This window comes from Podarcis filfolensis (assembly GCF_964270895.1).
Source record: "Podarcis filfolensis genome assembly, chromosome: W".
NCBI lineage: Eukaryota > Metazoa > Chordata > Lepidosauria > Squamata > Lacertidae > Podarcis > Podarcis filfolensis.
In genome coordinates, this window is record NC_139619.1 from 1 (window position 1) to 15,590 (window position 15,590).

The following is a 15,590-nucleotide window of genomic DNA, read 5'->3' on the forward strand; positions in this document are numbered from 1 at the left end:
CTAACCCTAACCCTAACCCTAACCCTAACCCTAACCCTAACCCTAACCCTAACCCCTAACCCTAACCCTAACCCTAACCCTAACCCTAACCCTAACCCTAACCCTAACCCTAACCCCTAACCCTAACCCTAACCCTAACCCTAACCCTAACCCTAACCCTAACCCTAACCCTAACCCTAACCCTAACCCTAACCCTAACCCTAACCCTAACCCTAACCCTAACCCTAACCCTAACCCTAACCCTAACCCTAACCCTAACCCCTAACCCTAACCCTAACCCTAACCCTAACCCTAACCCTAAACCCTAACCCTAACCCTAACCCTAACCCTAACCCTAACCCTAACCCCTAACCCTAACCCTAACCCTAACCCTAACCCTAACCCTAACCCTAACCCTAACCCTAACCCTAACCCCTAACCCTAACCCTAACCCTAACCCTAACCCTAACCCTAACCCTAACCCTAACCCTAACCCTAACCCTAACCCTAACCCTAACCCTAACCCTAACCCCTAACCCTAACCCCTAACCCTAACCCTAACCCTAACCCTAACCCTAACCCTACCCTAACCCTAACCCTAACCCTAACCCTAACCCTAACCCTAACCCTAACCCTAACCCTAACCCTAACCCTAACCCTAACCCTAACCCTAACCCTAACCCTAACCCTAACCCTAACCCTAACCCTAACCCTAACCCTAACCCTAACCCTAACCCTAACCCTAAACTCTAACCCTAAACCTAACCCTAACCCTAACCCTAAACCCTAACCCTAACCCTAACCCTAACCCTAACCCTAACCCTAACCCTAACCCTAACCCTAACCCTAACCCTAACCCTAACCCTAACCCTAACCCTAACCCTAACCCTAACCCTAACCCTAAACTCTAACCCTAAACCTAACCCTAACCCTAACCCTAAAACCCTAACCCTAACCCTAACCCTAACCCTAACCCTAACCCTAACCCTAACCCTAAACCCTAACCCTAACCCTAACCCTAACCCTAACCCTAAACCCTAACCCTAACCCTAACCCTAACCCTAAACTCTAACCCTAACCCTAACCCTAACCCTAACCCTAAACCCTAACCCTAACCCTAACCCTAACCCTAACCCTAACCCTAACCCTAACCCTAAACCCTAACCCTAACCCTAACCCTAACCCTAACCCTAAACCCTAACCCTAACCCTAACCCTAACCCTAACCCTAACCCTAACCCTAACCCTAACCCCTAACCCCTAACCCCTAACCCCTAACCCGAACCCGAACCCGAACCCGAACCCGAACCCGAACCCGAACCCGAACCCGAACCCGAACCCGAACCCGAACCCTAACCCCTAACCCTAACCCTAACCCTAACCCTAACCCTAACCCTAACCCCCTAACCCTAACCCTAACCCCCTAACCCTAACCCTAACCCTAACCCTAACCCTAACCCCTAACCCCTAACCCCTAACCCCTAACCCCTAACCCCTAACCCCTAACCCCTAACCCCTAACCCCTAACCCCTAACCCCTAACCCCTAACCCTAACCCTAACAGACCTATGCCGGCAGAGTATTTCGACGACTGGCTCTTCACACCCACACTGTCAGCCAGTACGTTCCAGGGTTTTTCATCAGCCGAAGAGACGACGCCGGACACTAGCTCCTCGGAGGGGTCTCTCTCGGGGTTTGCCACAGACCGCTCCTATTGGTGGGACACTCAACCGGAGGTGGGGTGGCGCAGGGAGCTGCCGCGGGGACCTTTGCAAGCAGTCTCACCAGAGGTACCCGGAGGAGGGGAGGACATGGACGTGTTGGGGGAGGATCCTGGATTCGAGCACATCAGCAGAGAGATGGAAGCAGAGGAAATCGACGTCGACGAGCCCGTTGCGGTTGGGCCGGATCCAGTGGACCGGCTACACACCAGGGGGGAAGAATGGTATCCCGCACTCACACCCACAGGACTGGAGCACCCGGAACCCACACTCGAAGAGGGGGAGGGGGGAAGGGGGGCTTCGAGGGGGGGATGGATGTCAGGGAATCAGGAGCAGGAGCACTGGGGAAAGAGGATTGGGAGAGCGAAGGGGAAGAATCCGAGGGCAGCGTAGGGGAGTATGACAGTGGCCCGAGAGATTCCATGAGCTTCTCCAGCGAATCAGAAGATTCCCAGAAGGGGGCGCCGATGGTCAGGGCAAGGGGGGTCCCAGGGGGGACGCACCAGAAACAAGGAGCCAGAGGGGAACCAAAAAGCAGCAGTGGAGGATCGGGACCAGTTTCCCCACCAGAGCGTAGTGGGGGGGAAGAGTCACATGTGTCAGTGCCAGCGTCTCCTCCAGAGAGGGAGTCAGGGATGACCACGCCTCCAACGGAGGGGAGGTCAGTTGCAGCTAGCCCCCCCGAAGGGGGAAGCAGTGACAGCAGCAGTGGAACGGTCAGGAGGAAAGCTGCTGGCTGGGCGCGCGCGCCAAGTTCAAATGTGCAGGCGCGCGGAACAGCAGGAGACCCGGATGGGGAACCAGCTCCTAAAGCCCGCCGGAGGGCGGGAGAAGGCTCAGGGGAATCAGCGGGAGAAGAGGCTAGAAAGGGCGGAACCCCGGCGGGCAGGCGGACCCAGAGGAGGAAGGAGCAGCGGAGAAGGTGGAGCAAGGCTAGAATCTTAAATTGGTGTCAAGGGGGAGGAGACTCAGACGGAGCATCAGTGGTCTGACACTTGAGACGTGGAGCTGCGCGCTGCAGCTCTGGAAGTGAATCTTCAATAAAGACTTTTATACTTAACAACGAAGCAGCGTTGATCCTTTATGAGCTGGGACCTAGGGTAGCTCTGACAGCACCTGTCAGGGAATCAGGAGCAGGAGCACTGGGGAGAGAGGAATTGGAGAGCGAAGGGTAAAAATCCGAGGGAAGCGTAGGGGACTATGACAGTGGCCCGAGAGATTCCCTGAGCTTCTCCAGCGAATCAGAAGATTCCCAGAAGGGGGCTCCGGTGGTCAGGGCAAGGGGGGTCCCAGGGGGGACGCACCAGAAACAAGGAGCCAGAGGGGGAACCCCAAAGCAGCAGTGGAGGATCGGGACCGTTTTCCCCACCAGAGCGTAGTGGGGGGGAAGAGTCACATGTGTCAGGGCCAGCGTCTCTTCCGGAGGGGAGGGAGAGTAAGTCAGGGCTGGCCACCCCTCCATCGGAGAGTGGGGGAATGGAGGGGAGGTCCGTTGCAGCTAGCCCACCCGAAGGGGGAAGCAGTGACAGCAGCAGTGAAACGGTTAGGAGGAAAGTTCAAATGTACAGGCGCGAGGGACAGCAGGAGACCCGGATGGGGAACCAGCTCCTAAAGCCCGCCGGAGGGAGGGAGAATGCTCAGGGGAATCAGCGTCAGAAGAGGCTAGGAAGGGCGAGACCCCGGCGGGCAGGCAGACCCAGATGAGGAAGGAGCAGCGGAAAAGGTGGAGCAAGGCGAGGGTCTTAAATTGGTGTACAGGGGGAGGAGATTCAGAAGGGTCATCAGCGGTCTGACAGTTGAGACGTGGGGCTGCGCGCTGCGGGTCTGGAAGTGAAACTGAACTTCAATAAAGACTTTTGTATTTAATTAGAAAGCAGCGTTGGTCCTTTGTGAGCTGGGACCTTGGGCAGCCTTGACAGCACCCAAAAAACACGATGCGAATTGAAATAAGCCCAATCAATGCTTTTTCGTCTTCTTTCTACGCATATGGAAGCGATTAGAAGGTGTTTTGTTATTTTGGTCTCATTACATACAGTTTCCGATTTTTGGGACAATGTGCATTAGCACCATAGAAAACGAAATATGCGAAATCCAAGATTTTTCTTTCTATGTAGATGGAACCCAAACCAACCTGTTTTGCTTTGTTTAAGCTTATTACACTTTGCTATGTGTGGGTGAACGAACACCGAAAGAACAATCCAAGCTTATATGTCCTCTTTCTTTTGAGATGGAACCAAAACACCTATGCTAGATTTGGGCTGATAACAAAGATTTCACTCTGCGATTTTTCGGTGAATGTGCATTCTAACCACGAAAACACAAATTTTAAATAAGCCCAATCAGAGCGTTATTATCATCGTTTTATGTAGATGGAAACCAAAACACCGTTTTGCTTCTGTTAGGAGTGATTCTGGTGCGCACCCAAAAAACACGATGCGAATTGAAATAAGCCCAATCAAAGCTTATTCGTCTTCTTTCTACGCATATGGAAGCGAAAAGACCTTGTTTTGTTATTTTGGTCTCGTTACACACACTATGCGATTTCTGGTTCTATGTGCATTAACACCTGTCAGGGGCTCAGGAGCAGGAGCACAGGGGAGAGAGGAAATGGAGAGCGAAGGGGAAGAATCCGAGGGCAGCGTAGGGGAGTATGATAGTGGCCCGAGAGTTTCCATGAGCTTCTCCAGCGAATCAGAAGATTCCCAGAAGGGGGCACCGATGGTCAGGGCAAGGGGGGTCCCAGGGGGGACGCACCAGAAACAAGGAGCCAGCGGGGAACTCCGAAGCAGCAGCGGTTGATCAGGACCAGTTTCCCCACCAGAGCGTAGTGGGGGGGAAGAGTCACAGGTGTCAGGGCCAGCGTCTCCTCCAGCGGGGAGAGAAGGTGAGTCAGGGCTGACCACGCCTCCAACGGAGGGGAGGTCAGTTGCAGCTAGCCTCCCCGAAGGGGGAAGCAGTGACAGCAGCAGTGAAACGGTCAGGAGGAAAGTTGCTGGCTGGGCGCGCGCGCCAAGTTCAAATGTACAGGCGCGGGGGACAGCAGGAGACCCGGATGGGGAACCAGCTCCTAAAGCCCGCCGGAGGGAGGGGGAAGGCTCAGGGGATTCAGCGTCAGAAGAGTCTAGAAAGGGCGAGACCCCAACGGACAGGCGGAACCAGAGGCGGAAAGAACAGAGGAAGAGGTGGAGCAAGGCTAGAGTCTTAAACTGGTGTCTGGGGGGAGGAGACTCAGACGGAGTATCAGCGGTCTAACGGTTGAGACGTAGAGCTGCACGCTTTGGCTCTGGAAGTGAAACTGAACTTCAATAAAGACTTTCGTATTTAACAATGAAGTGGCGTTGGTCCTTTGTGAGCTGGGACCTCGGGCACCTCTGACAACACCAAAGAACACGACTTGAAATAAGCGCAATTCAAGGTTCTGCTTTCTATGTAGATGGAACCCAAATCAACCTGTTTTGCCTTGTTTAATCTTATTACACTTTGCTATGTGTGGGTGAACGAACACCGAAAGAACAATCCAAGCTTATATGTCCTCTTTCTATTGAGATGGAACCAAAACACCTATGCTTGATTTGGGCTGAAAACAAACATTTAACTATGCTACTTTTGGTTGAATGTGCATTCTAACCCCAAAACCACCAATTTTAAATAAGTCCAAACAGAGCGTAATTATCATCTTTTTATGTAGATGGAAACCAAAACACCATTTTGCTTTGTTAGGAGTGATTCTGGTGCGCACCCAAAAAACACGATGCGAATTGAAATAAGCCCAATTGTCAGGGACTCAGGAGCAGGAGCACTGGGGAGAGAGGGGAAGAATCCGAGCACTGGGGAGAGCGATGGGGAAGAATCCGAGGGCAGCGTAGGGGAGTATGACAGTAGCCCGAGAGATTCCATGAGCTTCTCCAGCGAATCAGAAGATTCCCAGAAGGGGGCGCCTATGGTCAGGGCAAGGGGGGTCCCAGGGGGGACGCACCAGAAACAAGGAGACAGAGGGGAACCCCAAAGCAGCAGTGGGGGATTGGGACCAGTTTCCCCACCAGAGCGTAGTGGGGGGGAAGAGTCACATGTGTCAGGGCCAGAGTCTCCTCCAGCGGGGAGAGAAGGTTAGTCAGGGCTGACCACGCCTCCAACGGAGGGGAGGTCAGTTGCAGCTAGCCCCCCCAGAGGGGGAAGCAGTGACAGCAGCAGCAGTGAAACGGTCAGGAGAAATGTTACCGGCTGGGCGCGCGCGCCATGTTCAAATGTACAGGCGCGGGGAACAGCAGGAGACCCGGATGGGGAACAAGCTCCTAAAGCCCGCCGGAGGGAGGGGGAAGGCTCAGGGGACTCAGCGTCAGAAGAGTCTAGAAAGGGCGAGACCCCAACGGCCAGGCGGAACCAGAGGCGGAAGGAACTGAGGAAGAGGTGGAGTAAGGCTAGAATCTTAAATTGGTGTCAGGGCGGAGGAGACTCAGACGGAGCATCAGCGGTCTGACAGTTGAGACGTAGAGCTGCGCGCTGCGGCTCTGGAAGTGAAACTGAACCTTTTGTACTTAACAACGAAGCAGCGTTGGTCCTTTGTGAGCTGGGACCTTGGGCAGCTCTGACACCAATCAGTGCTTATTCGTCTTCTTTCTACGCATATGGAAGCGATTAGATGGTGTTTTGTTATTTTGGTCTCGTTACATACAGTTTTCGATTTTTGGGTCAATGTGCATTAACACCATAGAACACCAAATAAGCGAAATCCAATATTTTTCTTTCTATGTAGATGGAACCCAAATCAACCTGTTTTGCTTTGTTTAAGCTTATTACACTTTGCTATGTGTGGGTGAACGAACACCGAAAGAACAATCCAAGCTTATATGTCCTCTTTCTATTGAGATGGAACCAAAACACCTATGCTAGATTGCGGCTGTCAGCGCTGCCCAAGGTCCCAGCTCACACAAGACCAACGCTGCTCCTTGCCCAAATTTAAAAGTCTTTATTGAAGTTCAGTCTCATTTCTAGACGCGCAGCGCGCAACGCTACATCTGTCCGTCAGACCGTAGCACTCCCATCTGAATCTCCTCCCCCCTGACACCAGCTTACGATTCTAGCCTTACTCCACCTCTTCCTCTGTTCCTTCTTTCTCTGGGTCCTTCTGCTAGTCGGAGTCTCAGCCCTCCGAGATTCTTCTGACGCTGATTCTCCCGACTCCTCCCCCCCCCTTTCGGGCTTTAGGACCTGGCTCCCAATCCGGGTTTTCTGCTGTCCCGCGCTCCTCCACATTTGAACTTGGCGCGCGCGCGCAGCCTCCCACTTTCCTTCTGACCGTTACACTTGTGTCACTGCTCCCCCTTTCGGGGAGGCTAACTGGACCTGGCCTTCCCTCCGTCTCCCCACTCCCCGATGGAGGAGAAGCTGGTCCTGACTCACGTGACTCTTCCCCCCCACTGTGCTCTGGTGGGGGAACTGGCCCTACTGCTCCGCTACTCCCTTGGGACTCCCCTCTGGTTCCTTGTTTATGGATCGTCCCCTCTGGGATTCGCCTCGCCCTTACCATAGGCGCCCCCTCCTGGGAATCTTCAGATTCGCTGGAGAAGCTCATGGAATCCCTCGGTCCACTGTCATATTCCCCTACGCTCCCCTCTGATTCCTCTCCTCCGCTCTCTATTTGCTCTCTCCCCTGCTCTTCTGCTCCTGAGCCTCTGACATCCATCCCCCCCTCGAAGCCCCCCCTTCCCCCCTCCCCCTCTTCGGGTGTGGGTTCCAGGTGCTCCAGCGCTGGGGGTGTGAGTGCTGGCTTCCGTTCTCTCCCCCTGGTGTGCAACCGGCCAGCGGGATCAGGCCCCCCCACAATGGGTTCGTCGACGTCGACTTCCTCTGCTTCCATTTCTCTGCTGTCGTGCTCAAAACCAAGATCCTCCCCCCACACGTCCATGTCCTCCTCTCCCCCCGGTCCCTCGGGTGAGGCTGTGTGCAAGGGCCCCCTCAGCAGTTCCCTGCTCCACCCCACTTCTGGTTGAGTGTCCCACCAATAGGAGCGGTCCGTGGCAAACCCCGAGAGCGACCCCTCCGGGGAGCTCTTCCCCGGCGTCGGCTCCTCATCTGAGGAGAAACCCTGGAACGTGCTGGCTGACAGTGTGGGTGTGAAAAGCCAGTCGTCGAAATACTCCTCCGGCATGGGTCTGTGTGGGAAGATCGAATGGAACTCGTCTTTGAGGTAGTGCTCCTCCACGGCGTAACACGGCACCCACTCGTTGGCGCTGGCCGGAGTACCCTCCCTGGCGAGGAGATATTCAACTCCCTCTTCCCCCCATCTGGAGTCCAAAATCTGTGTGACCTCGTTGAGTGGGGTCGCCCTCTGTGGTCCCTCCCCTGTTGGCGATGGGCTACGTGGAGCTGGTGCGGTCCCTGGCGCCTGAAACCTGTGGGGCGCCTTGTAAGGCGTGAGCACTGACCTGTGAAAGACTGGGTGCATTCTGGAGCCCTCCGGGAGTGTCAACCGGTAGGCCACTGGATTGATTTGTGTCGCGACCTGGTAAGGTCCCATCTGCTTGTGTCCTAGCTTCCTCTTAGCTAGCGTTCTGGCCGGCACTGCCTGAGCTGCTAACCAGACCCAGTCCCCTACCTGTATGTCTTCCCCAACCCTCCTGTGCCTGTCTGCCTGCATCTTGTAGGCGTGTTTCGCGAGTTCCAAGTGCCTTCGGAGTTGCTCATGGACCTCCTGTAACTCTGCGGCTAAGTGCTCTGCCCCCCGTGGCTCCCCCTCTGCCTCAGTCTCCAACCCCGGGAAGGTTCTGGGGTGGCGCCCATTGTTGGCGAAGAACGGTGTCACCCCTGTAGACCCGTGCTTCGTGTTGTTGTAGGCAAACTCGGCTAGTGGTAGGTAGTCCACCCAGGTCGAGGGCTGTTGATTGGCGTAGCATCGCAGGTACTGCTGCATGATGGCGTTGACCCTCTCCGCTTGTCCGTTGGTCTGCGGGTGTCGTGCCGACGCTAAGTTGATCTTGACGTTCAGGATGCCCAGCAGCTTCTGCCAGAAGTTCGAGATGAATTGGCGGCCCCGGTCGGACAGGATGGACCGCGGCAGGCCGTGAGCTTTGAACACGTGGTCTATGAACAACTTGGCGGTCTGTTCCGCTGTGGCCACCTTCGCGCACGGAATGAAATGCGCCATCTTGGTGAAGAGGTCTACGACCACGAGTACCGCTGTTTTGCCGCGCGAACTGGGCAGATCTGTAACAAAGTCCAGGGCCACTTTCTCCCATGGTTCGAGCGGCGTCTGCAGCGGTTCCAGCAGACCTGCCGGCTTCCTGTGTACTGGCTTGGCCCTTTGGCAGGTGTCACACCTGGAAACGTAATCCGCAACTTCTCCCCGCACCTTGGGCCACCAAAAGTCCCTGGTTACTAATTCCGCCGTCTTGTCCTTGCTGAAGTGCCCAGCGCTGGGCGCGTCGTGCAGCTGCTGCAAAACTCTCGCGCGAAGGTCGTCTCCCGGTACGTAGAGAGCCCCTTTGTGGAGGAGTAGTCCGTCGCGTATCTGGAACTCGTCGTCCCTCGCTGTGCCGTTTCGCACCTCCTCCATCTTGGATTGCGCAAACGAATCCGCCTGTAGCGCGCGACGGACTGCGTCCAGGTCCACTGCGGCTGAAGCGCACGCCCACACCTCTGGTGCGAAAATGTGTTTGGCCGCTGCCGGTGCCGCTTCCTCGAGATACTGCGGCTTCCTGGATAGCGCATCCGCCATGACGTTGTTGTCTCCCGGGATGTATTCTATCCGGAAATCGAAATCTGCAAAGAACTCCGCCCAGCGGATGTGTCTCTGGTTCAGGAACTTCGCCGTGCGCCAGTACTCCAGGTTCTTGTGGTCCGTGCGGACCTGCACTGTGTGTCTGGCTCCGACGAGGAAGTGCCGCCACGCCTTGAAGGCTGCATGAATGGCCAGCAACTCCCTGTCCCAGATGGTGTAGTTCTGCTCCGACGTGCTGAGCTTCCTGGAGTAGAATGCGCACGGTCTCCAGTCCCCTTGCGGATCTTGCTGCAACAGGACCGCCCCCACCGCTCTGTCCGAGGCGTCCGTTTCAACCCTCATCGGTTTGCTGGGGTTTACGTGTAGCAGCTGTTCTTCGGACGCGAAGAGACGCTTGAGCCTCCGAAAGGACTGCTCCGCCTGGTCCGTCCAGGTGAACTTCTTCTTCTTGGAGCTGAGGGTGTCCGTGATGGCCGCCGTCTCCTTCGCGAACCCCTTGATGAACTTGCGATAAAAGTTGGCGAAACCGACAAACTTCTGGACCTCCTTCCGGTTGCGCGGGCTCTTCCAGTCCAACACTGAGTGGACCTTGGCGCTGTCCATGGCAATTCCCTTGTCGGACAGCTTGTAGCCCATGAAATCCACCTCTGTCGTGTCGAACTGGCACTTCTCCAGTTTGGCATAAAGCCTGTGCTCCCGTAGTCTCTGCAGGACCTCCTTGACGTCCTCCTCGTGCGCCTCCTGCGAGTCCGAAAAGATCAGGATATCATCTAAAAAGCAGACGCACTTCTTGTAGAGGAGTCCCGCTAGCACGTGGTGCATGAAAGCTTGGAAACAATGGGAGCCATTCTGGAGACCAAACGGCATGACTCTGTATTCATAGGTTCCTAAAGGCGTAAACATGGCTGTCTTCCACTCGTCGCCCTCCCGCATGCGTATAAGGTTGTAGGCCCCTCGTAGATCCAACTTGGTGAAGATCCGTCCCTTCCTCACCGTCGCGAGTAGGTCGTCAATTTTGGGCATGGGGAATGCTGTGGGCTTTGTCCTGGAATTGATGATTCTATAATCCACTATGAGCCTCCGTTCGGGCGTGTCTCTCTTCTTCACGAAAAACACGGGACTGCCCCCCACTGCTTTGGATTCCCGGATGAATCCCCGCTTCAAATTGCGATCTATGAACTCCCTGAGTTCTTGCATTTCGTCTTCAGACATGGAGTACAGTCTCCCAGTCGGCAGCGTCGCCCCTGGCAGGAGGTCAATCTTGCAGTCGTAGGGTCTGTGGGGAGGCAGCTTGTCTGCTTCCTTCTCGCAGAAGACTTCCAAAAAGGCCTTGTACTTGTTGGGCACCGCTTGCACCATGCCTAGGTGTAGCTGCGGTGCATCCTCTTGCCCCTCTTCTTCCTGGCAGGTCTGGATGCAGTGCGCTGCGCAGTAGGAAGAGCAGAAGGTCAATTGCCGCTGGTACCACGCTAGTGCCGGGCTGTGCCTATCCAGCCAACTCATGCCCAACACTATGGGCGTGTCCGACAGGTGGGTGACGTTGAAACTGATGACTTCGCGGTGGTTCCCAATTTGCATCACCAGAGGCGGTGTCTGCTGTACCACCTCTCCTCCCAGTATCTTCCTGCCATCTACCGTGACAACATTTAGGGGCGTCGTGGCTGGCAGGAGTGCTATGCGATGCTGCTTGACGAAGTCCAACCCTACAAAGTCTGCGTTGCTACCAGAGTCAATGGTAATAGGGACCTCCAGGGTGAGCCCATCGGGCAGCTGGAGCGATGCAGTGAGTTGCACCACTGGTTTGGGTGGGAGGGGGTCTGTGGGCTGCAATATCTCTGGGGACTGCTTCACTGACTCGCCTGGTTGAGCCCCAGAGCCTCCATCTCCAACCAGGCGTCGCCTTTTCCCTGCTGCTCTACTCCCTGCTGAATTCCTCCTTTAACAGTTGCTGAGGCTGCAGTGTGCTTCTGGAGCCTCTGGGGACACTCTTTCGCCATGTGCTGTGCACTGTCGCAGATGTAACACTTCCTGCTCCCTCTAGGAGCCTTCGCCTTGACTGCTCCTGGTGTTTGGGCTCTGCTTGCTGTCTGAGCCCTTGCACCTCCGATTTCCATTGGCTCCTCTCCACTCATCAGAGGAGGCGTGGACTGAGCGCGCTCTGTCTCTCTGGGTAGGAAGGGAGTCGTTCTAGCTGACGTGTTTGCTCTTCGCCCCTCCTCCCTGCTCCACGGGCGTTCTTCCAGGCGCACCCCAATTGCGAGCGCCCTTTGGACTACTTCTGCTGTATTTTGGGGTCTCTCCCCCCTGGCCAGCTCATCTTTCACGGCTCCATTCAGCCCCTCCCAGAACAGATCCCTGACGGCAGCTGAGTCCTTCTGCCAGCCCAGCACATTTACTAACCCAAAAAAGCGGGAATGATACTGGCGCACCGTCGCTCTTCCTTGTCGCAATCCATGCATTTCCCTTCTAGCGACATCCACATCCACCGTTGATTTAAAGCAAGCGTCCATGGCTCCAATAAAAGCGCTTGAATCTTTGAGGGCGGGGTCATTTTCGCGTAGCAAGGTTCGCAGCCACGACTTAGCTTCCCCATGCAGATGAGTGATTATGAAACCCACTTTCTCCTCCTCATCTCTAAAAGCTTTCCGAAGCAAATTGAGCGCGAAGACTACTTCTGCTCTGAAGTTAGGGTACTGCTGCAGGTTCCCGTCAAAATGGGTCACAAGGCTCGCCCCCCTTTTTCCGAGGCTAACTCCCTCCGGCTTGGCTCCCAGCTGCCCCTCCTTTCCCCATTTGTCCCACCTGGCTTGCAGATCCTGGCAGAGCGCAGCTGTGTCTTCTTCTTTTTTCTTAGACGCAGCCAATTCTGCGTAGAGCGTTGACACCGCTTCCTGCAATTGCTTGACTTTTTCCTCAGTCGTCATCTTTGCCTATCTCCGTGAGCTTGCAGAGTTTAGTGGGATGGGAGTTACTGTCAGCGCTGCCCAAGGTCCCAGCTCACACAAGACCAACGCTGCTCCTTGCCCAAGTTTAAAAGTCTTCATTGAAGTTCAGTCTCATTTCTAGACGCGCAGCGCGCAACGCTACATCTGTCCGTCAGACCGTAGCACTCCCATCTGAATCTCCTCCCCCCTGACACCAGCTTACGATTCTAGCCTTACTCCACCTCTTCCTCTGTTCCTTCTTTCTCTGGGTCCTTCTGCTAGTCGGAGTCTCAGCCCTCCGAGATTCTTCTGACGCTGATTCTCCCGACTCCTCCCCCCCCTCTTTCGGGCTTTAGGACCTGGCTCCCAATCCGGGTTTTCTGCTGTCCCGCGCTCCTCCACATTTGAACTTGGCGCGCGCGCGCAGCCTCCCACTTTCCTTCTGACCGTTACACTTGTGTCACTGCTCCCCCTTTCGGGGAGGCTAACTGGACCTGGCCTTCCCTCCGTCTCCCCACTCCCCGATGGAGGAGAAGCTGGTCCTGACTCACGTGACTCTTCCCCCCCACTGTGCTCTGGTGGGGGAACTGGCCCTACTGCTCCGCTACTCCCTTGGGACTCCCCTCTGGTTCCTTGTTTATGGATCGTCCCCTCTGGGATTCGCCTCGCCCTTACCATAGGCGCCCCCTCCTGGGAATCTTCAGATTCGCTGGAGAAGCTCATGGAATCCCTCGGTCCACTGTCATATTCCCCTACGCTCCCCTCTGATTCCTCTCCTCCGCTCTCTATTTGCTCTCTCCCCTGCTCTTCTGCTCCTGAGCCTCTGACAGCGGCTGATAACAAAGATTTCACTCTGCGATTTTTCGGTGAATGTGCATTCTAACCCCCAAAACACCAATTTTAAAAAAGCCCAATCAGAGCGTTATTATCATCTTTTTATGTAGATGGAAACCAAAACACCGTTTTGCTTCTGTTAGGAGTGATTCTGGTGCGCACCCAGAAAACACCATGCGAATTGAAATAAGCCCAATCAAAGCTTATTCGTCTTCTTTCTGCGCATATGGAAGCGAAAAGACGTTGTTTTGTTATTTTGGTCTCACTACATACACTATGCCATTTCTGGGTCTATGTGCATTAACACCAAAGAACACGACGCGAAATTCAAGGTTCTTCTTTGTATGTAGATGGAACCCAAATCAACCTGTTTTGCCTTGTTTAAGCCTATTACACTTCGCTTTGCTATTTGTATGTGAATGAACACCGGAAGAACAACCCAAGCTTATTCGTACTTGTCAGGGGCTCGGGAGCAAGAGCACAGGGGAGAGAGGAAATGGAGAGCAAAGGGGAAGAATCTGAGGGTAGCGTAGGGGAGTATGACAGTGACCCGAGAGATTTCATGAGCTTCTCCAGCGAATCAGAAGATTCCCAGAAGGGGGCGTCGATGGTCAGGGCAAAGGGGGTCCCAGGGGGGTCGCACCAGAAACTAGGAGCCAGCGGCGAACCCCAAAGCAGCAGCGGGGGATCAGGACCAGTTTCCCCACCAGAGCGTAGTGGGGGGGAGGAGTCAGATGTGTCAGGACCAGCGTCTCCTCCAGCGGGGAGAGGAGATGAGTCAGGGCTGACCACGCCTCCAGCGGAGAATGGGGGAACGGAGAGGAGGTCAGTTGCAGCTAGACTCCCCGAAGGTGGAAGCAGTGACAGCAGCAGTGAAACGGTCAGGTGGAAAGTTGCTGGCTGGGCGCGCGCGCCAAGTTCAAATGTACAGGAGCGAGGGACAGCAGGAGACCCGGATGGGGAACCAGCTCCTAAAGCCCGCCGGAGGGAGGGGGAAGGCTCAGGGGATTCAGCGTCAGAAGAGTCTAGAAAGGGCGAGACCCCGACGGACAGGCGGAACCAGAGGCGGAAAGAACAGAGGAAGAGGTGGAGCAAGGCTAGAGTCTTAAACTGGTGTCTGGGGGGAGGAGACTCAGACGGAGCATCAGCGGTCTGAAGTTTGAGACGTAGAGCTGCACGCTGCGGCTCTGGAAGTGAAACTGAACTTCAATAAAGACTTCCTTACTTAACAACGAAGCGGCGTTGGTCCTTTGTGAGCTGGGACCTCGGGCAGCTCTGACAGTATGCTCCGTCTCTCTGGGAATTTAACCCTCGCAGCGTGACTTGGCGCAGCGAGGGGCGAAACTTGGTGTTTTGCGAGCTCACGAAGATAGGCAAAGATGACTACAGAGGAGAAGGTGACAGAACTGCAAAACGCAGTCACGAGGCTTTACGCAGAAGTGGAAGCATCCAGGAAAAGAGAAGAAGAAGCAGTAGCGCTCTGCCGGGATCTACAGACCAGGTGGGAACGCTTGGGCAAGGAGGGGCTGCCAGGACCCAAGCCGGAGGGAGTTGGCCTCGGGAAGAGGGGGGGCAGCATAGTAGCCCACTTCGACGGGAACCTGCAGCAGTATCCTAACTTCAGAGCAGACATAGTTTTCGCGCTCAATTTGCTTCGGAAAGACTATAGAGATGAGGAAGAGAAAGTAGGCTTCATAATTACTCATCTGCATGGGGAAGCTAAATCGTGGCTGCGGAATTTATGGCGCAAAAACGATCCCGCCCTCCAAGATTCCGATGCATTTATCAAAGCTATGTGTCAGGGAATCAGGAGCAGGAGCACTGGGGAGAGAGGATTGGGAGAGCGAAGGGGAAGAATCCGAGGGCAGCGTAGGGGAGTATGACAGTGGCCCGAGAGATTCCATGAGCTTCTCCAGCGAATCAGAAGATTCCCAGAAGGGGGCGCCGATGGTCAGGGCAAGGGGGGTCCCAGGGGGGACGCACCAGAAACAAGGAGCCAGAGGGGAACCCCAAAGCAGCAGTGGAGGTCAGTTGCAGCTAGCCCCCCCGATGGGGGAAGCAGTGACAGCAGCAGTGGAACGGTCAGGAGGAAAGTTGCTGGCTGGGCGCGCGCGCCAAGTTCAAATGTGCAGGCGCGCGGAACAGCAGGAGACCCGGATGGGGAACCAGCTCCTAAAGCCCGCCGGAGGGAGGGAGAAGGCTCAGGGGAATCAGCGGGAGAAGAGGCTAGAAAGGGCGGAACCCCGGCGGGCAGGCGGACCCAGAGGAGGAAGGAGCAGCGGAGAAGGTGGAGCAAGGCTAGACTCTTAAATTGGTGTCAAGGGGGAGGAGACTCAGACGGAGCATCAGTGGTCTGACACTTTAGACGTGGGGCTGCGCGCTGCGGCTCTGGAAGTGAAACTGAACTTCAATAAAGG